At 45.3% G+C, this 23,980-nt stretch overlaps 1 long non-coding RNA gene across 1 annotated transcript; it reads right to left on the minus strand.

Annotated features, from left to right (window-relative positions):
- Nucleotides 1-436: 436 nt before the first annotated feature.
- On the minus strand, nt 437-19,533 carry LOC102154208. The gene is made up of 4 exons (XR_005384118.1): nt 19,017-19,533; nt 18,011-18,131; nt 15,049-15,219; nt 437-1,343 (listed from the first exon to the last, which is right to left on the minus strand). It is a non-coding gene; the product is annotated as an uncharacterized LOC102154208 (long non-coding RNA).
- Between the last annotated feature and the right edge of the window lie 4,447 nt (nt 19,534-23,980).

Here is a 23,980-nt window from a genome sequence, read left to right on the forward strand (position 1 = left end):
GAACTCTGCCCAGAAAAGACTGAAGAAAAGCTATCTTGATGTTTTTGTGTCTTCTAGAAATTTAGTAGTGTGAAGAAAGCTCCAGGAAGGAACTCGGAAAGGAGATTCCAGTTTTCATTCTGCCAGTTTCAAGGTTGAGGTCTAGAATCCACACCTTCCTCATCTATAAAATGAGATGCTGGCATTTACTACATAAACCATTAGGTGCTTACTAAATGCTATGAAATGGAGATTCTAAACATCCTCAAGGCAAGCGGCATGAACTGAATTCCCCTCAGGCTCGGGAAACAGTGGGCATATATGACTTAACATACTTAAGTAAAAAAAGAAACACAGGTGAACTTAACCATTTAGACAGCAAGTTTGTATTCACAGGGTGACCATGAGTAAGGTGATGACTTTATGAAGAAACTCAGATTACAAGTCACCAAGGAGGGCAACCCTCTCGGGTCCCTCCCTCTTTGGGAGCTTTGTACTATGACTCAATAAGCTTTGGTTTACTGCCCATCACTTTGTCTAGTCTACCTCTCTATTCTTTGAATCAGTGTGACCAAGAACCGCAGGCGCCGAAGGAAAAGAAATCCTGCAATGGTGATCTCAGGGTCATGAGACTGAGCCCAGTGTCAGGCTCCAGGCTCAGTGCAGAGTCAGCCTGGAATTCTCTCTCCTTCTCCCTCTGCCCCTCATGCTTGTGCACATGCTCTCTCTCTAAAATAAGTAAATTAAATTTAAATTTTAAAAATCACAAAGGAGAATAGAAGTTTTTGCCATTTAGCTCAGAGCCATGAATCCAACGGACAAGGGGTTGGGTCAGGAATTACACTGTGGGGTGAGTGGAACTCAGGTATCCTTGACAATCCCACTGAATGGCTGGGAGTGACCTTCCTGAAACTTCCACCCACCACCACTGCATCACTGCCTAATCTCTGGGTCAGGTTAAGAAGTAGATTGTAACTATCATGACGAAAGGGAAAAATCAGTGTCTATGGTGAAAAAATTAAAATGGAAACCCTCATGATAAGTCATGGGTGTGACAGACACAAGAGTTTACTTAACCTCTAACTTTGTGAAAACGAGCTTTCATTTCAATATCATTCCTAAAACACTGAGGTGATAAAATGTAGGAAACACAGATGATCAACGTAACTGATAATTAAATTTTGAAAACTGTTTGGCAGGGGGAACAAATTGGGTCCTATTTTCAGAATTAGCAGCTAAAAGATGTGAATTACCTATTGATAAAAATCCACTTCATCTGAGTGTTCACCACCATAGCTCTCCCTTTGCTTTGTTTCCATTGCCATCATGTTGTTACAGCGTTGTCCATGTCCAAATAGAAATGTCTGTCAATATCAAATAAAATATATCTTTACGCTCTTTAAATTTTTCAATTACTTTCTTCAGTGTGTCTTGATTAATTTTGTACTTTCTTCCTCAGACTCCTTCCTGTTTTCTTTAAGTTCCAATCGATGATTCACCACCGTCTAGTCCTCTTCTTTTTCCGTATAAACAGACAGTGCTGGCACAGAATAGGCACTCAATAAATATTTGATGAACAAATGAATCCATATCAATGCTTCTTAATATTCAGAATAAAGGCCCCTTAGGGATGTGATGAAATCAGTAGATCCTCTCTCCCAGGTAACTGGTCTCACATCATTTTGCATGACAGTTTCAGGGGTCATTGCCCATCCTCTGACCTAAGAGTTCTTCAAACCCCAGACATCACATTAAAGTGTGAGCATTTCTTTTTTTTTTTTTTTTTTTTAAGTGTGAGCATTTCTGAAAACACTAAAAACTATTTGCTGATACCTGGTACCTGATATAGGAAGGGAAGATGGTTTCTGATATTAAATTTATGACCCGGTAATTCAAGACACAGTTTCTCACTACTGGTCTCAGAGGCACTGTCTGTAATGAAGAAAGTCTGGAGGAATTGGAACCCGAAGCATCCACAAAACTAATTTAGCATAAATTGCCCAAAGGGAGGCCATCTCTAGGTCTCCTGCCCAGTAAACACTGTCTCTGATTGAAAGCATTGCTGGATGCTGGCATGATGCAGGCATGTGAAGGATGGGGAATGCTCCTTTTACCAGTTTAGCTCTTTCTCAATGAATACTTAAAGTGAGGCAATTTTAGCCCAGATTTGCCTTTGCTTCATGTGTCTCATTGTTATGTAAATGAGTCTTTTAACCCATAGGCTTGGACATTTGTTTGTTTGTTTTCTCCACATTAGGGATATTTGAATGTTTTGACTAATCTTGCTTTAGGGAAAGTGCTGAAAAGTAGGTCATGGTTCTTTCCCTAAATAGAGTTCAAGCAGACAGCTTCCATGCAAACTTTGGTTTCTATCTTATAAACTCAGAAGCCAGGCTTCCTGATAATAGGGGCAATACTTCAGTCTATGCCAGGATTTCTCAACCTTGATACTATTGACATTTTGGGTAGAATATTTCTTGTGCATTGTAGGATGTTTAGCAAGATCCCTGACTTCCATCCAAGATGAGTAATGTCCTCCATTCACCTCCCACTCCCCAACTCCTAGCATTGACAGTCAAAATGTCTCCATGGCTACATGTTCCCCAAGGGGCAAAGTTACCCCTAGTTGAGAACCATTGGTCTACACCTATGCTTGGTCTTTGAGCACCATAACTGTAAGGTTGAGAAGCACAAGATTTTAAAAGTTCTAGGAGCAAAGCCACTTCCTGGAGATTCACTATGGACAGACCACCAGTAGGTTGTTTTTTCCAAAACATACACACTTCCCACACCTGCTTAGGGTCCTCACTGAGACTATAAAAAGGGAAAGAAAAAGCAATACCTCCTTTGAGGGAGTGGCTAAAGCTTGATGGCCTGGCCATTAATTCACATGAAAATTCATCCTACTAAACTTACAACTAGTCCACAGGAGAGCTTCTCGGCAGAGGAAAGAGGGAGCCCACTGGGCTGCTTGGCAAAGGAGACACAGTCTCTTCAAGGGAAATAGCAATTTACTCCCAGAAGACACAGCACAGCAAAAGGCTTGGGCACAATTGTCATGGGACAGATGGCTCCCATTGCACTTGGAGAGAGAACACAGGTGTGCTGCCCAGAATACATATCATTTGTCAAGCATAACTATGCCAAGGACCAGCTTCCCCAGCATTTCTCAGTGGCCCACTCTAGGGACCCACTATATCATCGTTCCTGCTCCTTCCCCTACCCCTTCCCTCCTATAACACACACACATACACTCCCAGAAAATTCAGAGAGTAAAACCAACATGCTGCCTTCCTAGAGCCTCCCATCCCAGGAGCACAGGCCCGAGGCCCTGCCAGCCTCGGAACTAAACATCCTCAGACAGGGTTCAAGACCTCCTCACAGTGCACCAAACTCAGCCCCAAATGCCAAAGGCTCGTGAGTTCTGACTTCCCACGGCACATAAAGTACCAAGTGTTTGCCCTGAAGGAAGCCAACCACCAAGGTTAGGGCCAAACCCACAAACACACAAAGATCAATATATTTTAAATCACTTTATTGAGCTCATTACTACAGGCAGCTTTATGCCAGCCCAGGGCGGTTTGCCCAGCTATCAAATCTCATAGACAAAGAGAATTCTCCTTTAACTCTGCGGTCAGGGACCCTGTGACTGCCATCCTCCTAGTCTACCTTCCTACCCAATCCCAGCTCATCTCCCCTTCCCTCTCTCCCCCTTCCCCAACTCAGATCTTTTCCTTCAGGGCCTGTTATGCAACTATGTTAATGGCATAACCAAATCCTTGTGCTGAGCAGTTATTGTGCAAGTCTGGGTAACCTGGGATAAATGTCATCCCTATATTCACGAAGCCCTATGCCAAAGCACTTTAGCAGTATCCTGTGGGGGGGGGGGGGGATGTGCCCAAATAAAAACTGATTTTGTATTTTCCAAACAAATCGTTCAGGTTGTGGATGTTTGTCATTTCTGATTGATTTCTTTTTTTTTTTTTGATTGATTTCTTTATTGGCATCTGGTCCCACCACATTAACTATCTCTGACTCAAAATTTCAAGTGAATAGTGAGCTCTGAATAAGCACTTAGGTATGCTGGAGTAAATTCATCAAGATTATTTATAATGGCAAAAAAATTGGAAGCAACCAGAATGTAAAGTGGAATACAGTAAATAAATTGAATCCATATTCACACAATGGAGTACTATGAGCCATATTCATATTCTCAAAGAACACCTAATCTAATAGAAAATCTAAAAAATTCTATATTGTGGTCCCTTTATATAAAGAGAAATAAAAAGTCATAATAAGGTTTATATTTTAGGGTAGAAATGATATTCTAATGAATGGGTTTAAATTCCCCTTTCTGTACATGTCTACAGCTTTCAGATTCTTCTACTCTATGAACTGATATTACTTTTGCACTCAGAAAAGAAAAAGAAACACTATTTTAAAAAAATTTACCTGATGCGAAAGTGAGGGTAAGCAGAATTCCATGATGAGCCCCAAGATCTCCACTCCCCTAGTGCCCCTGCTCTGTGCAACCCTCTCCCATGGAGGGTTGGCTGGACTCCTGAATATCACCAATGTTGTTATGTTGTCTGGCAAAAGTGAGAATATTTTGCAGATGTAATGAAGTCTCTGGTCAGTTAGCTTTAAATTAATTGGAAGAGAGGTTATCCTGGGTGGGCCTGACCTAAGGAGACGGACCTTGTAAAGGCTGGTCTGGAGACAAGAGAACAGAAGCAGCAGAGATGCTCTCCTCCCTCCAGAGATGCTCTCTTCTCTCCAGAATCCCTGGCTCTGCAACTCAGTCAAGTCACAGGTTCTACCCATTGTGGCCGTAGATGTGACTAGAGAGCGTTTCTGAGCTCTAGAAGAGAGGACAATGGCCAAGAAGGGCACAGAGAGGGAAGAATGAATCAAAGAGAAGCCCAGCCTTTCCGCCCCTTCACTGGTCTTGAAGAAGCAAGCTGCCATCGGTTGTGCAGCAGCAAAGAACTGAACTACACCAACAAACACCTCTACTTGGCATAGGACCCTAGTCCCAGCTGTCACCTTGATTACAGCTTTGTGAGACTCTAAGTATACCTGGACTCCTGACCCATGGAAACTGAGATGATACATGTATATTATTTAAAATTATTATGTTGTGGGATCCCTGGGTGGCGCAGTGGTTTGGCGCCTGCCTTTGGCCCAGGGCGCGATCCTGGAGACCCGGGATCGAATCCCACGTCGGGCTCCCGGTGCATGGAGCCTGCTTCTCCCTCTGCCTGTGTCTCTGCCTCTCTCTCTCTCTCTCTCTGTGACTATCATAAAAAAAATTTTTTTTAAATTATTATGTTGTGACATCACACAGGAAATTCACAATAGGAAACCAATACAAATATTGTTTAGAAAATACAAAGTAAATCCAGTGCCCTCACCATGACATTGGGACCTGTAGTCATGACTGGGAGCAGCCAGGAGAGCAGGATCCTACTGAGGGTTCAGGAGGAATAAAGGGTACCATCACCTGGTTGTCTTGAAGAGAAATGGAGCAGTGCACCCTTCAGGGTCCCCACATCTCTTATTTATATACTTAACCCCATAATCTAGGCTCTCCCCCAACTCTTTATTAAAACTGTTAAAATTGCCAAAGATGCGCAAATTCCAACCTGGGATGAAGCCTGCTACCTCTCTGTGCCTACACCTGTGACTCCAAGCCTTGTTGATGGAGACAAACGCACACCTCGACAGTCACCATAAAGGCATGACCATCATCCTCAGATGGACACACAGAGCTACCCTAAACTCAGAGCCCTTTCCAATAAGTGTGTTCTCCTCCCTCAACCCCATGACTATCTCAGATCTTCTATAAACTCCTCAAAACTGCCACCCCTCCTCCTCACCCCATTCCTTACCTGGCCACCCACCCTCAGCTCCTACCTGCTTAAATTCAATTGAGAAAATGAAATCTAGCAGTTAAAAGTGCTCTCACTTTCCCATAGCTAATTTACAAAGCCGCTCAAACTGCCCCCTTCTTGTTCATTCCTCCTGCTAAAATGGAGGGAGCACTGCTCTTCTTATCAATGGTCAGGCCCTCCTCAGGCGTACCTCTGTGGCACCGTATCTCATTTACACCCCACCCCACCTCAGTCAAACCTCTTTCTCCCCACCTTATTAAGATTGAGCCCTTCTCTGGTCATATTCTCTCCCATGTGATTGCTTCTATTCCTGTGGCTTTAAATACCAACTCAAATACCAATGGCTCCCAAATGTCTATCTGTGGCTCAGGCCTCACTTCTGAGTAATCTTTAAATCCTCCTGCTCCTCTGCCACTCATAACCAGAGTACCTGCTGAGCTATTGTTTCTGTCTCTAAAATGCATTTCATGTATTTGTTCATGACTTTGTTTCTCATGGCCGCAACCCTAGTACACCGCACCCTCAAATCTCTACTGAATCCTTTCTTGAACCTTCTAGATCCAGAAAGCTTCAAGGTTTGCTGCTCATTTGAATCACCTGAGAGCTTCTTAAAATTCCAGGCTGTACCCCAGAACAATTAAATCAGAATGTCTGGGATGCCGGAGACCCAGACATCAGTATTATTTTGCGCTCCCAAGGGATTCCAATCTGCAGCCATACCTGGCAAGCTGTGTTCTGACTGGGCATCCATTGCTGATCCAATCTGATTGGGCAGGATTGCACAAGCCTCCTCCCGTCCATTTTCCCTGTAAGAGCCACCAGGATGAGCCTGACACTCCCTGTTTAAAAGCCCTCAGAGACTCCTGATTTCATGAGGAATAAACTCAAATTCCTACCATGGCCACAGGCCTCAATCTGGCTCCACTCACTCCTCCCACTCACCTTATGCTGCTCTTCCTTCTCTCTCAACACCCCACACTCTCTGCCTGCCATTCCTGCAGCACACCTTGCTTCCATGTCAGAGCCCTCAGGCCCGCTCCTCCCTCTGTCTGCGGGGAAAGTAGGCTTGCTTATCCTTTGCCTCCCCAAAAAACCCTTTGCTGACCCATCACCATCTGTCCCTACCAGCTATTTTCTCCCAAAGCCCCGCACTTTTTCTCAGTACCATATCTCACCAATAGCAATCATATATGTCTGCTTCCTGGTTCATTATCCCTCTCCAATAGTTTGTGAGCTCCAGGAGAGCAGAGGCATGTGTGTTTTGTCACCACTGTATACCTAGCATGGTGGCTGGCACAAAGTAGAAATGCTCACACACACACAAAAAAAGGTGAATAGCTGAATTAAGGGGGGAACAATGGTAGAAAATGAAAACATATTTAATCCAACACAGGAGGATATTAATCTCAGACCTACAAGGACCCTTAACATCCACAAGAGATTCACTAGAGACTTTCAAAAACGCTCAGAGACTTGAGTATGGTTCTAACATGTAATTTTCTCCATTTCCTAATCTACAACATTGTTTCTCACGGGGTCTTTATGAGACCAAAATCATGCTTTGTGTTGAATGAATTATTTCAATGTGGAAGCTCACTTAATAGCTCAGGCGACTTGTTCCCACACTGACAACACACTCCCTCATATTTGCCCTTGTGCCTTTGCAAAATTACAGATTAGTACGTGCCAAGGACCTGCCTATTCATTCAAGTGCTGCCAAAACTGCAAATGTTAAATCTGAGATCACCAAGGATCCACCATATTTGATTCCTGAATCCCAGCCTCCTTTGTCCTTGCTGTTCTATCTGGAGTGCCTTTCTCTCTTGTTAGCCTAGTTAACCCGAATTCTTTCTGATTCAGCTCAAAGGTCATCTCTCAAACCAACCATTCTTCACCTCCTCCCTTGCACTGGGCCTCCCCAGCAGTGCCTCCATGGATTCCCATAGGTCTTTGTGTACCACCCTCAGTGTTCATCAAACTATCTTGTCCTTATTTCCTAACTGCTCTGTCTCCCTCACTGGACTGGGAGTCATGGACGATGACTGTGACCAAATCATGTTCAACCACTGACACTTTGGAAATATATTAGTTTGCTCTAACTGTCATAACAAAATACCAAGGACTTGGGGGGCATGAGCAACAAATTTATTTGCTCAGTTCTGGAGGCTGGAATTTCAAGATCAAGGTGTCAGCAGGGTTGGTTTCTCCAGAGGCCTCTCTTCTTGCCTTATAGATGGTGTCTTCTCCCTGTGTCCTTACATGGTCTTCTTGAACACATACTCTTGGTGTCTCTGAGTGCCCACATTTCCTCTTATTGTGAGGATCCAGTCATGTTGAGTTAAGGCCCACCTAATGACCTCACTTTAACTTAATTACCTTCTTTTTAATAAATAGTTATTTTAGAGAGAGAGTGTACACATGAACAGAGGAAGGAACAGAGGAGGGAGAAGGAAGGGGAAAGAATCTCAAGTAGACTCCATACTGGGCTTAGAGCCTGACATGGGGCTTGATCCCATGACCCCAAGACCATGACCTGAGCTGAAACCAAGATTTGGAATCTTAACAGACTGAACTTCTCAGGCACCCCTAACATAATTATCTTTTTAAAAGACCCTGTCTCCAAATACAGCTGTATTCTGAAGTACGACTGGTTAGGACTTCAACATATGAATTTGGGGAGTCATAATCCAGTCCACAATAGGAAGTGATTGATTAGGAGATGTAAATAAGTGTTTCTCTTGTAATCAGAAAGAAGAGAAAAGAGGGATAGAGGATAATGGAGAATGAGAAGAGGCACAGATCTACCAATTAGTTAGACCAGTCTAATTGGTGGTTCAGTGATCTCAATCTTGGAAGTTACATGGAAGGAAGCTGGGCTTATACTACTCTCCAGGTGGCCAGATACCGTACGAAGTAGTGTCTCTGGTCTTTTAAATGCCCACCAACTACCTTGGACAAGTTATTCTGTCCCTCTGTTTCCTCATCTGCAAAACAACGATAAGAAAAGTATCCAACTAGAAGGTTGTCTGGAGGCCCAATGCATATAGATGCCTGACAAAGTATGTGATAGATACATCATCATTTACTTGCTGCAGCCCAGACACTGCTATCATTGTGGCCGCTACTACTTTGTGGCTCATTAAGCAGATAAAATAAATAGATACACATACTACAGCATATCATCTAGCTGGATTTTTGAAAGGACGTCTTCAGTGCTTGGTAAAATAGAAACGTTATTAACTTGCTATGATTTAGAAATGCACACCACAAAATAGTTGCTGGAAAAAGTTTTAAATCCACATTAGGGGATCCCTGGGTGGCTCAGAGGTTCAGCTCCTGCCTTTGGCCCAGGGCATGATCCTAGAATCCCGGGACTGAGTCCCGCGTCGGGCTCCCTGCATGGAGCCTGCTTCTCCCTCTGCCTGTGTCTCTGCCTTTCTCTCTCTCTCTTTCTATGTCTATCATGAATAAATAAATAAAATCTAAAAAAAAAATCCACATTAAAAGTCAAATATTAGGAAAAGAGCAAAGAAGAAAACCACTATTGAAAGCTACTCCTTTCCACCAGTTGACCTTTCCTCGTACACATATTCCTCTATGAGAGCTGAGATAACAGAGCCACTCTGGAACTTTCCTTCCCTGCTGGTCTGTAGAGGAAAGGCAGTACCTGCGAAGGCTTGATTTGCCACAGCTAAAGCCATCTTAAGCCTCCTCGGGAACCCTGGTGGCACAGATGGTGTTCTCATGCTGTTGATGTCCCCTTCTGGACTCATGATTTCTCCCTTTAAAATAACTACTTCTAGTGTTAGAGGGATCAGCAGCATTGCAGCTCATGTGACAGAAGCTGTCATTATCACATGCACAGAGCGGTAGGCCACTATGTGTGGCCTCGGCCAAAGGTGCATGCTCACCCTCACCTTGGTCACCCGAGGGCAGCCGTGAAATATCCCTTTCCTGAGGAACAGGTGGGGAATATTTCCCATCTGCTGGCTGTGCTCAGGGAGAGGACCTCAGAACAACCATGGGAAGGGAATCCCTATTTCTGTGGCTCAGCCAAGTCACAGGTTCTGCCCTTGTCCCATCCTAGGAATGGCTGGAAGAGCCTTCTTGGGGGAAGTGGGGACCAAAAGGCCAAGAAGGGCACACAGAGAGAGAAGAATGAATCACCAGGAGGCCTAACCTTTCTGTACCTTCACTAACCCCCCAGATTAGTAACTCATCTGATGCTGCCCACTGACCTACCCTGAAAGGGATGGACTCACAGAGAGGTAGGTGACAGCAGCCTCAGGCCACTAGTCAGGGGAACCTGAAAGTGTCCTTCCCCTGACTAACACTCCTGCCATTAAAACCTCACAAGGCACTGAGGCCCTAAGGTTCACTGTCCAGACTGTGATGCCAGACCACGGGAGTGTGAGGTCCAGGTGCTGCACGTACCAGCCACCCAAATTAGCATGTCTCCCTACCTCCTGACACCTGCTGTTGTCATCTGTGCTCTGTGTTGAAAATCACTTACTTCATTGGTTTGTGAGGTTAAAATGATGAGGATGAAAAGAGCTGATTATGCAAAGCACTTGGAATCTTCTTGGGACACAGTAAATGGCATCAGGTGTCATGGCCTTTGGGCGTTGTCCTAGTCAAATACCATAGACTGGGTGGTTTAGGCAATAGCAATTAATTTCTCTCAATTCTGGAGGCTGGGAAGTAAGAGCAAAGCTCCAGTCAGTTAAGTTCCTGGCGAAGACTCTTTCTGGATTGTAGATGGCCACCTTCTCGTGTGCGCTCACACGGTGCAGAGAGAAAGGGCTCGGATCTTTTCCTCTGCTTCTATGAGCACAGCTCTGTCAAAGTAGGGTCCCTCCCTCATGACCTCATTTGAACTTGCTTCCCAGGGACCCCACCTCCAAATATCTTCATACTGAGGGCTAGGGCTTCAAGATACGAATTTGGGGGCAAGGCGACACAAGTATGCAGACCAAAGCAGGCCAATTGCATTTGCCCCTGGTTAGGGCTTATATTCCCCAGAGAGATAACCTCTTCGGTCTGCAGCAGGATTGATCTTCTCTGATTACCACATTCATGATAATCAATTGCTAGACACCTTCTTTTGATGAGAGCACTTTCTCAGGCTCCATCACCAGGCCCCTGCTTTGAAATGTCCCTCTTTCTCGTTTCCGTGGTTCCTGTCTTGGTGGTTTATGCTTGGAATCTCTCTGGCCTTGGCCCCTCTCTAAGAACAATGTGCTCAGCTTGTCACTTGATTTCACTTCTGAGATCCTGCCTCTTGAGTGGACCCTTTTGCTCTGTGCTCTGCAGCATGGATAACTTGTGAGCTCCATGGTGGATACACCACTGGCTTGGTTGGGGGGACTCTGACAGCCAGAGAGCTGGGACCTGAAGTGAGTAGGACATGGGATGGGGTCAGTGGTAATTGGCAGGTAGGGAGATAGGAAAAGATGTGGGCTTAGTTTTAGGTCTGTGTTATAGAGAAATAAAGACCGCCTAAAAGAAGGCATAAGGAAATATGATAATAAAAATAAGGAGATATTAAATAATGCAGCTTTTTATAATTTCTCTCCTCCAAACTGAGTTTAGGTATACTCAGAGATTCACATCCAGGCCCCTTCTAGCAGGTAGGCAATGCATATTGCCTTTTTACAGATGAGCACTCGAGATTGGGCAAAGTAGGGGCCACTCTTCCTCCTGGGACTCAGGCCTTTAATTCCTGGAGCTCAGCAAGGAGGGAGCCATGCATATGTACAGTGTAAGGGCAGGTGCCCCCTCTGTGCCTGCCTGGTCTGTCTCTTGCAATGTAGCCTCTAATAGCTCATGTTCTCTCCCAGGCCTGCCTTCCTTTCACTTAGCTGGCGCCCAGAACCTGACTGCTCCACTCGACTCATAGTCCTAGGAATCCACGGATCCAGAGTATGCTGAGAAATGACTGGAATTTGCATGGCATTTGTTCTGGTACTCCTCAGTCAGCTGCAGCTGATAACCAGAGACCCCAGCCTACTTCATGGAGATGCAGTGAACAAAAAAGGTCCTAGAGAACGCCGTTCACACCCATGTGCTCACACACATGCTCACAGTGTTGTAAGTGAATCGAGTTGTGTTCCTTATCTCTGCGATGGTTTTGCAGTTGCATACTCCCTGCCCTCCCTCTGCCTGCCTATTCATGGATAAACCAGGGAAGAAGGCACAGTTCACTACTTAATGGGCTGCAATTGTACTTCCAGATCCAAGGGAAGTGTGCCCTTGTATTTCTGTGCTTGCAGACAGAGTACTGTCTCCCGCCACCCGTTGTCTTATTCACTGTGGAGATGACCACACACACACACACACACACACACACACACCGCTGGTTTCTTTGTGGTGACACGCATGTCAGTTTATTAAATGTGAAATGGAGGGAGGGATAGGGAACATTTTATTCTTAACGCATGAATGGTGGAAGCTCATTTTATATCCCCCCGAATCCTGATTATAGGATTCTTAGTGGAGACAAAACAATGGTTTCCAAATTAAGGACTCGGCAGTAATTGCCCTCAGTAGAAAAATTTGGGGCTTCAGAAGATGAAGAAGCAGAAGGAGGAGGTGGAGGAGAAGGAAGAAAAAGAGGGAAAACAGAGAGGTGGGAAAAGAAAGAGGGTCAGGAGAACATGGACTGAAGCATTCAGGTAGCTGGAGACATGGGCTGGAAGAAGTCGGAGACTTCTCGAAAATGGCAGGCCCCTGGCAGTAGCGAGAGCCCGAGGTGCCGCACTCGCGAGCTGTCCCAGGTGCTGGAGGAGTGAGAGGGGAGCTGTGATCTGTGGGATCCTCCTGCCAGGGGAACACGGTGTGCATTCCACATGATGGCCTGATGGAGGGGGGCTGGCCACTGAGGCCACAGCGCTCAGGACCTGCAACTCAGGACCACCCCCCCTCACCCCTCACCCCCAGCTCCTGCTGCCTGTTCATCCCACAGTGACAGGGGCAAGCAAGTCTGGCTCTAGGCTGTAGCGAAGATGGAGACAACCTCATTCTTGCTGGTGGGTCCCAGGGCTGTGCTGAAAAGTTCACTTGAAAGAAACATGATCTGAGAGGAAAAAAGCACCAAGGAAGGAAAGAAACCCTCCTTCTCTCCACTGATCACTTCCTTAGATCATCTGCGCACTTGCCACAGGGATTTTTCCCTGGCAGGTTTGAGGGTGAAAGGGGAAATGGATGGGATCCTACCTGGACTACAGCTACTGGAGCAGAAGACCCCCCCCCACCTCTACGCCTCCCCAAACCTCCCCATCCATCCTCCACAGTAAGACATTCCCTTCTTCTCTCTCTCTCTCCATCTCTGTCTTTCCCTCTGTCTCTCCTTGCCTCTGTTTCTTCTCTTTCTCAGTTTCTCACTTTTTTCTATCTCTCTTTCTCTTTGTCTCTGTCTCTCTCCCCTTCTTATATAAATGATGCTACTATAATTCAAGAGACAGGAGACCCCCTCCCCAGACTGCTGGCTAGCTGGCTGGCTGTTCAGATGTTGCTCTCCTCTATCCTCCATGCTGTGCCGAGCACTAATTGAAACCCCTGAAGAGCTGAGCTGGCCTTATAATGCAACGACTATTTGAGGAGATGCATCATCTTTTAGCATTTTAAATAGGTTGATCTGTGTCAATACATGAAGAGAACAGTCACTCTTGTCCTTTCAGAAGGAAAATGTGGTTATATTTCACTGGCAAGCTGCCCCACTGGCAGCTTGGACATCAGTGTGACTCAGTGATTCATGCAAGTCATGCCAGTCACAGCGCTGGGGACAGGCACAGCCATACCCTATTTCCAGGTTCAGGCACACCAATCCTTAAACCACAGAAACAGACAAAATGGCCCCAGGGCAGAAGGAGAAGGGTCCTAAAAAAGGCTATCCCTCAGGTCTCTGACTCTCTCTCAGTGATGATGATGGGACAATGAAGGAGGGCTCTGGTGGGATGAGAGTCCAGCCCAGAGAAGCAGCAAGACTCTTCACCCTTCAGGAATCTACCTGGATACTGCTAGCTGGCCAGTTCATTTCCCAACGGGGAGGAAATGCTTCTGGGTAAGAGTGTGGCCAACTCCAGGACCCTTCCCCGGGGTAGATTCTACTGGTCTCATCATTTAGGAAAACATGTTTTCTAAAAAGGGCAAACAGCAAGATTCCTACTCCAACTATCACTCTTTTTGCCATCAGGGATGGTCATTAGGCAGAGAGAACTTGGGGACAGGATCCCTGCAGGTGTGGATTGGTTTCCCTAGGAGTTATAAGTGTAGCATGGAGCTGTTGTAGCTCAGCAATGAGGACCCACTAGAAATCACCCCTATTTCCAGGCTAGAGACCTGACACCCCAGCTTCCAGCACTACCTGGGCTGACCACACTCTCCTGGTTGTCACCCACTGAAGCTGGAGCTTAAGGAAAGGGGAGACTGGAGGAAAGGGGTGACTATATGCAGCTACCTCTGAGTATAACCACAATGCCTCCATGCCTTTTCATCCTGTTGGATACTGGGCAATAAAAGGGAGCCAGGGCATCTAAACATGCTCACAAAATGCTTCCATGTAAATCCATCAGTGGGAAACCCTTCTGACCTATGTGTTCTTTACCAGGACAAAAGCTGAGATTATAAAGTGCCTTCAGCTTTGTGTCCTTGGCTTGATCAGATCCCCTCTGAATTGAGGCACCATTAGTGAGGAGTAGGGAGTAGAGAGAAAAGGTCCTTGGGGAAAGCTACACCTTAGGAGAGAGTAGGCCCCTGGTTTACCAAGAGTCTGGACCCCTGGGACCAAGGGAGGCGAGGGACAGGTAGGAGGGCCCAAACCACCAAGGGCTCCAGTGGTGGCTAGGATGTTACCCTGAGAAGCTTGCCTTAGAGAGTTCTGCTCACAAAGCCAGCAACACCAGGCCTAGTTTGAGGGTGGCACACTTCAACCTACCCTCACTCAGACAATGCCTCCTCATGTAGGAAACACCTCATGCTTCACTCCAGGTTGACATGACAATGTAACAGACACCTAGCCTAATCTTCAGGGGAAGAGGGAGAAGTAGACAGACTTCTGGTCTCAGAATTTTCACATTGTATGAGTTAGGGATCCCAGAGAAGTAGAGTCAATAGGATATCCATATATCGTTATATCTATCTATATAGAGAGAGTAGTTTTAAGGAAATGGCTTACATGACTGGGGGCTGGCAAGTCCAAAATTTGCAAAGCAGGCTTGTAGGCTAGAAAATCTGGCAAGAGGTGATACTGCAGTCTTGAATCTGAGAGCAGTGCAGAAGCAGAATTCCCTCTGTAGGGACCTAGGTCTTTTCTCGTAAGGCTTTCAACTGATTGGATGAGGCCCACCTACAATACAAAGGATAATCAGCTTTACCCCATGTGTGCTGATTTAATTATATCTAATAAATACCATCATAGCAATATCTGGACTGGTATTTGACCAAACATTCGGGTACTGTGGCCTAGCCTCATCCACACATAGAATCCATCATCACACATACCTTACGTACACAACTATTCATACATTTCAATATGTTATTGGTCCTAGCGGTTCCTGTGGAATCCTAGATCTTTTTGGAGAAAAAACAATTATAGCAATCAAAATAACAAGAGTGGAAGTGACAAGGTAAACTTGAATGGTTTCAGTAGCAGATGCTATGGGCAAAGATTTGCAAGAGCCCTTGTGGGAGAGGACAATCCTGCACCTCCCAACACACACAAGGGGATAAGGTCTTATCCCATCCTCTTTAACATCACCAGGCAAGGGAGGGGCTGCCCTTCACCTGCCTAAGATAACACCTGCTCATTTTTTTCTCATCCATGACATTTGAGGAGGATTAAAAAACCAGAAATGCCCTACTCAACAACACAGCTTTGCTTTCAATTTCGCCAGTTATGTCAATGGCTTTGATAAACCAGTTAAACGTCATGCATATGTTTGGGGCTTAAACTTTTCAGAATGTTAAAAAATCTCACAGCCAGGCGCCTGGGTGGCTCAATCGGTTAAGTGTCCGACTCTTGATTCCAGCTCAGGTCATGATCTCAAGGTCATGAGATCAAGTTCCTTGTTGGGCTCTGTGGTGAGTGTAGAGTCTGGTTGGGATTCTTACACTCTCTTTCTCTCTCTCTCAAATAAATAAGTAAAAAGAAATTTTAAAAAATCTTACAGCAATAATGGATGGTTTATACATTCAATTCAATCCAACAAACACTGAACAGTTAATATGTCAGATGTTATGCTAAGTCATGTGAGGGATGCAAAAGTGAATCAAAATCTCTGCCACCAGGTCACTGACTCCTCCCACACACTCACAAATTGGTCCTGAGAGTACAGGTGACCTTAGAACATGTCAGGTCATGCCATTCCCCTCACCACTCCTCAACACCTTTGAACAGTTTCCAATGCTATTCACTAAAAGCCAAAGTCCTTACAGAGGCTTCCTGGGTCTATCTGACCTCCTTGACCCACTTTGCTAGCACTAGCTCGAGTCCACTCCACTCCAGCCACAGTGACCCCCCTCTATCCATCACATAGGCTGGGACACTACACACCACGGTTGTGGCACTTCCCATGGTCTTTACTGGACTCATTCGTTCCACAGGAATGAGTTGATCAAGTCCATCCAGGAACTGATGAACCCCATGCTTTCCCCAGATTCTCCTCGAAGCATTTCTATCACATCTTCTTTAGGAAGATGGCTAAGAAACTCAAGCAGTTTCCTCCTCCTCAATGCAAATGGTCCTTCTAAAAAGGCTGGCATAGCTTGTCTTCTTCAGTAGCTCCATGACACCCCTGGGACATTGCTTGATTCCTTTACTCCACAAATCCTTTGTACCAGTCATCCACTGCTGCATAACAAATTACTGCAAACTAAGCAGCTTTAAGCAACACACATTGTCTCCCAGTTTCTGGGCATTAGGGATCTGAGCATGGTCTTCCTGGGTCCCTGCTCAGGGTCACAGGCAAAAATCAAAGTGACAGGCAGCCTGTTCTGTCATCTAGAGGCTTGACGGGGGTAGAATCTGCTTCTACGTTCCCTCAGGTTGTTAGAACCTATTTCCTTGTGGTCATAAGACTGAGAGCATCACACTGCTCACCACCTGCCAGCCAGAGGCTGCTGTCCATTGCTAAGGGCCACTGTGGTTCCTTGGCACGAGTCCTCTGTCAGCAGTCCCAACGCGTAGCTGGTTTCTTCAAGGCCAGCAGGAGAGAGAGATGAGCCATCTAGGGAGACTGAGCGGTAACATAGTCTGGTAATTAACACCCGAGGCACAGTCTCTCAGTTAATGTCAAGTCACAGAACCCACCCACACTCAAGGGGAACAGAGAATGCAAAGTCATAAACACCATAGGAGGGAGTCACGGGGATCACCTTAGAGTCTGTCTGCCATGCCTCTTTTGTGTCTAACTCATTCCAGCCTAGACGATCACTAATTCCAAATTAATGGATGACTCCTAGCATTGAGGATTTAGCCTGCCTGATTTATTTGGGCCAGAGCTTGAGCCTTCCCAGACTTCCCCCAAATCACCAAAAGTCCTGATTTACAGCAACATAGGTGCCGGAGGGTTGGGGGGCATGACTCTGCGGAAGACAAGGGTGTTCTGTGTTTCCCTAAAGGAAACATGGCCCTGGGAAGGTTAGAGCTAGCTCTTAACCAAGAAGCAACTTTAGCAACCAAATAATACCTAGCTGCTGCTCCCAGAAGCAGCTTCCAAACCCCAACCCAGCTATTTTCCCTGCCACAGCCAAAAAGTGGGGAGCCCTGAGCAACAAGACGCAGGGATAGTGATGGACAGCCTTCCATATTAATGACCATTAAGTGTCAGAAATTATTTCACCTTGATGGCAGTCTGTTGCTTACCAGTTTATTGCACTTGACCTGATAACTATGAAATGCCCCTCTCATGACAAATGCCTTAGCACCATGCAAATGAAATAAAGAGCTTAGAAGAAAGAACTCCAGCTCACATTCTTTAAATACCCCTGCCTTCCAGCAGCAATCCTGCTAGAGCCCTGCTAAAAGGTGATCCTTCTGAAAACTTAATCGCTAGGGCAAGAGCTTTTCTTCTCCCCTTACAATAAATTGTGAATTAAAAAAAGAAAACATGCTGAGCTTTAATTTTAAACAGAGTCACCCTGGGGGTGGTGGAAACACAGCCGGCTTTGACTTTCTGTTTGGCTTCTGGCTGGGAGGACTTGAGGGCTGTCAAAAGTGGGTGTTATTGCTGTCGACCTGGCAAAATCGCATTCTTCTTTCTGTGGAGAAGAGGGGAAAGCTAAAGAGCTCAGGGAATGGCGGGTAGGTTCCCAGAGACAGGCACAGACCTACTGGGGCCCCGGGTCTCAGCTCAACCTCACCAGGGCAGTGGTGGGGAAATCCCACGATTTTCATCAAGGGAAGGGCACCAGGAGGAATGGCCAGCAGGAGCACATGCACGGAACGCTGCGCAGCTCCTGGGGCAAATCTGGGCTCCATCTCCATGTCTTCCCCTTGGAATGCCTTTGGGCAAGACATTCACCTTCACTTGCCTCATCTGTAAAGTGGGAAGAAGAATGTCTGTTCTGTTCACCAAACAGCCTTGATCCTGACCATCAAGGTTAAATGCTTGGTAACCTATAGTGTACTTTGCAATAAGAGGTGATATTACATATTTCTACTATCAAATTAGGGTTTTTCCCTCTTTCCCCCTGTTTTACCTTGTTTCTTCTGTTCTTTCTGTGGATTTCTTTTTTCAAGTCCTAAGTGTAGCTTTTATAAAATTTGGGAAGCAAGATCCCACAACCCTGGAATACTGCTCAGAGAACATTCCTTGTGTGTCTTCTCAAACCAACCTCCCCTTTCTTCCCACGTTACCTTTCTATGATCGGGACTCGGCAGCTGCTATGGGGACATGGGGCTTGGAAAGGAGGGCAAGTGGTCTTAAGCAAGGATAGAGCAATCCACATGGAATGCTGCCTTGGATTATCCCCAGCCCCCATCCATTGCTCTCACAATCTACCCCCAGAAGAGACCCCCCACTCATATGAGACCAGAGAAATGATGACCTTGATGTGTGATAATAGGCCATGTTAGCTCATTAGTGCTGCCAAAACAACATACCTGGACTGAGTGACTTAAACAAGGGAAATCTATTTACTCACAGTTCTGGAGGCTGGAGTCCAAGATCAAGATGTTGGCAGGGTGGTTTCTTCTGAGGCCTCTCTCCTTGGCTTATAGATGCCACCATCTCCGTAACCTCACATGATTTTCCCTGTGTGTGTGTGTGTGTCTGTGTCTTAATCTCCTCTTCTTATAAAGACACCAGTCACATTGGATTAGGGCCCACCCATATGACCTCATTTTGCTTTAATTACTCTTTAAAGCCCGTATCTCCAATTATAGTCATATGCTGAGGCACTGAGTATTAAGGTTTCCGCATATGAATTTGGGGAGAGAAATAATTCAACCCATAACAAAGATACACATGAAGGCGATAGCTCCATAATAGAGACAGTACTAGGTCAGGGGTAAGGGGTACAGGAATGCTTCAGTTTCCTCATCTTTAAAAAAGCTCTTAGAAGGAGTAAATTAGGTCACTATATGCATGTTTGGTATATGGTAGTTGAGTGGGAATTAGAACTCCGGAGAATCTCCCAACTTCTCCTGTTGACAAACTGGTTTTTCTTGCCACTCTCTTACTACCATTATGACCCCAGGGAAGGGAGCCAGACATGTTTAGTAACCAAATAACATAATACTTCAGTGGTGCTCTTTGAAGATTATGACATCTGTAATTGAGATCTTTATCTTTGCAGCAAATGAACTGAGGGCCAGAACTTCTCACCAACAAAAAGTGAGGGAACCTAGTGGGTGGGCCACAGGAGACTGGAGCTGATGAGAGAAGGGGGAAGGCAGGGCTAAGACAGGAAACTGGTGGGATGAGACACATCCCAAGAGAGGTGGAAGCTGCTTGCAGGGCTGCATGAGTTCCAGGCAGCCCTAGAGTCTTCTGGGGAGGACACAAACCTTCACTGAAGGGACCAAAGCCAGACAAAGCAAAAGGGAGGCAGAGCCATGGGGACTCCCAGGGTAGGACCAGAGGGTCCAGGAGGGCAAGGGACCAGGGAGAGGCATCCTTTAGAGCCAGAGAGGGAAGTTCTTCCTTTACTCAAAAGAGTGGGCCCTCTACTCAAAGGGTCCCTGTGGGCTGTGCAGTGGGATCTGCTGTAGGAGGTAGGAGCAGATACAGGGAGCAAGTGAGAGTCACACCTCAGAGCCTCACCCGATTTTATCTCAAGGTGCTCATTGGGTACAGGAGAGTCGAGTGTGTAAGGTCCAAGGCTGACTTCCTCATAACTGTGCCAAGGAGGTTGCTCTGTGTGGGCGAGGAGTGAGAATCAGAAAGTGATCTCTGCAAACAGCCATTTATATGCTTTGGATTCTTTGCTTTGCTTTCACTTTCCTCCATTTTCTAATAAGAAAAGTTTAAGAGCACATTTTTTATCTCAACTAAAGAGAAAAGGAAACTTCCTTCATTTCTATTAAGGGCTGGTTAAGGTTACTATGGAGAGGGTGCCAGTCCCCCTTTGGTGACTCCAGAGGTGGGGCCTGGGTCCCGATCAGCATCTGAGCCAAGATCATCAGCAGAATGAGATGCCAGATTCCAGAAGCAGATGCCAGAGGCTGAGAGTTTCTGGGGCAATAAAAGGCCCACCTGCTGCCCAGAAGGCTTCACTTTGCCATGCTGTTTTCCATAAGACCAGACTGAGAAGCATTCCTGCAAAGAAGCCAAAGAGCAGATGCTCCCAGAGGGACAGTCCATCTGTCAGCCATTCACAGATTCGTGTCCCCTGGTGGTGACCAGGGATGAGCGGGAGGTTGTGCAGAAAGAGGAAGAAAGAAGTAATGCTGGAGCACACTTGGACCAGAAGCCCAAGAGGGTTTCTGATGGCTGAAGAACATTAGGAGAAGCCCCAGTTTCTTGGAAATTGGGGAAGGGCATGTGATAAGAGATAGAGAATGGTACAAAGAAGAAGGGACAAAGGAGAAGACTCACTTGGCCCTACCAAGAAAGGGCCCAAAGTCCAGTGAGAACCTATTTCCTTGTGGTCATTCTTCATTAATTTGGGAAATGGCTCACCTAGACAATGGTCTTTAAAAATGATTCCCAGACATGGGGCTCCTGGGTTGCTCAGTGGTTGAGCATCTACCTTTGGCTCAGGTCATGATCCCGGGGTCCTGGGATCCAGTCCCACATTGGGCTCCCAGGAAGCAGTCTGCTTCCCCCTCTGCCTATGTCTCTGCCTCTCTTGCGTGTCTCTTGTGAATAAATAAATATAATCTAAAAAAAAAAAAAGTCCCAGACAAATATGGTTTCAGGACCCCAGGCACCCCGACAAGCACCTCAGAAGTCTTCCTAAGGAGCCTACAGTTGGGTTACCAGATAAAATATAGGATGCCCAGTTAAATTTGGATTTCAGATACACAGGAATAATTTTTTTGTATTAGTATGCCCCATGCAATATTTGGGACATGTTTATGCTATAAAAATTATTCCTTCTATATCTGACATTAAAATTTAACTGGGCATCCTCTGTGTTTACTTGCTAAATCTGATGGCCCTAGCCTACAGGGCTACCAGCAGTTGTCAGTTTTTAAGTTAAGGAATAGATGTGGTTTGGACAGGCTGTTCCTGCGGGCTGTCAGATAACGTGACATCACAGATGGCTGGCTGGGCTGATTCATGGGTTTGCTCAGCCCTCCCTAAGTCTAACAGTGTTCTTGGCTGTCATGTATAGACAACGGATTCAACCGGTTTAACCAGAAGAACATTTATTGTCCCCCATAATTGGGAATCCAGAGGCAAGCCATGTTCCAGATGCAGTGTGATCAGTGGCATGTGTCGTCATGGATTTTCCACTTGACCACTTTGCCAGCCTCCGTGTTGATTATATCCATGGCTGAGAGCAAGATGGCAGCAACAACACCAGCATCACTCCTGAACATGGCCTTGTTATTCTCAGTTATAGTGGAAGAACAGGACAAAGGCAAAGAGCTATTCAGTGTCCCATGACATCTATGTCTTTGGATTTATGGCCAGTGAGGAATATGAAAAGAAGAACAGATTGAATGAACATTTCAGTTGGAAGAAGTTTCCTAACATATGTATTAATATACAAACACTAACAGTGAAAGTGATTGCAGCTACATTTGAAAAATTGAAATTGACTAATGAATACAGTAAGGAGTAGGGTATTGATGGGACTATCTGAACCACATTCTTACACTGTTTTCCAAAATGTACTATGACTCTCAAAGAATGGACTAAAACATTTGGTTTGCTTTATCCTACCTTTGGGAAATTACCTGTTGCTGACAAATGCACCAAGTACAAGACTCAGGAGCAGTGTTCTCTGTGGTTTACAAACACTGATTTATGGAAATGCTTCCCTGCTGGGTCATCTCAGCAAATGAACTTGACCCTCTTTCTCTCTTGTATCTGGTATCTTCCATAATTCACTTCCATAATGTAGAGGACTATTTATCCAGGAACTTAAACAATGTGAACAGTGTAGATGCTTTTCAAATGTCATTTAAAAGCAACTCTTTGAGAAATATTGCCAAAGGGTCCGTACTTTAACACACTGAGAGAACATCAAGAAAATACATATTGGCACTTGTAGCCTCAGCCTTTTCTGACTTCTCTAAAAATAAAAACATAGGGAAGACCTTGTCAAAGTTTTGAAATATCAAATCCAAATTAAATTTATCAGATTTGGTTTCTAATTTTTTTTATGAGATATGAGGGCAGAGTTAACATAGATGATGGGAATTTGAAAGAAAACCCTGCTGGTATTTTCTTTTCTTTTCTACTAAGTAGATATCCCTCAAAAACTCATTTAGACTATATATTACAAAAGCAAAATTCCTGTGTTTATAAGTACCATCGGGTATCTTTGGCCCATCAAATCAATCAGAATCCAATATTTATCAAGATATTTATCAAATCTCTTCCAAAAATGCTTAAAAATACATTTAACGTCAATGTACTTTTGAGGGCACTTCTGAGCTGAAATTGGTACCATCAGGAAGGAGTATAGGGGGAAGTCAGAGGGTTGGTTTAACTAAGTAGACCTGGGTTCTGGTCTTATTTCTGGTCCACACTGTCACTGTGACCTTGGGCAGGACGAAACTCCCTGAGCCACATGTTCCTTGTATCAGGAAGGATGGCTTTCAGTTGTGTGTCACTAAAAATCCAACCACTGTGGCTTATTGATAAAGGGTTGAACTTTCTCAGAAATGTTATCCTCAGGGCTGATGCAGCAACCCCATGATGGCGTCTCAACTTGTCATCTTTTTCTTCTCCATCTTCTTTAGCTTGTGTCTTCATCATCACCTTTACCATCTTTTGTTGATAAGAGAGCCCTCCCACCTCTAAGCTCACAGAAAAGAAAGAGGAGAAAAACAAGGAAGAAGAAAAGCAGCTTCCTCAGAAACTCTGAGATTACATCTGCACAGCCCATTGATCCAAACTGTGTCACATGGTCTGCAGATTCATTTTCCCTGGATGCAAAGTACCTGGGGAAATGAGCTATTTCACTGGTACCCTGTAGCCACAAATAAAATGCAAGTTCAATTGATAAGGGAAATATATGTTTGGTTGGCAAACAGCCTCGTCAGCTACATGCCTCAAAAGAAATAAGGCCTCTGCTAGCTCCCATGATACTGTTCATTCATTCTTGCACTCAACAAATATATATTGAATGCCTACTCTTTCCAGATGGTCTTTTAGGTACTGGGATGCAGTACTACATATCAATGGACATAATTGGCAGAACAATAAATATTGATTGCCTTGGACCACTAGCCCAATAAAGAGGTCCTAGAAAAACTGAGAACTGAGACAAAACAGAGGCTTCTCTTCCTCATTCAGTGGGCCGCAAAAGAAGCAACAGTGGTAACAGCTTGTTTCAAGAGTCTAATTGCAGCCTGAATTATAGTCTCCCCTTTCTTCTCCGATATAGTGCTCTAGAATGCCCCAACTTTGTCCTGGTCCACAAGCAAAGGGGATCCTCTTGGAGGAGAGAAGGCAAGATCATGATTCCAGATTTTTTGGTGACCCATG

Source organism: Canis lupus, chromosome 35, assembly GCF_011100685.1.
Source record: "Canis lupus familiaris isolate Mischka breed German Shepherd chromosome 35, alternate assembly UU_Cfam_GSD_1.0, whole genome shotgun sequence".
In the NCBI taxonomy this organism is placed as follows: Eukaryota; Metazoa; Chordata; class Mammalia; order Carnivora; family Canidae; genus Canis; species Canis lupus.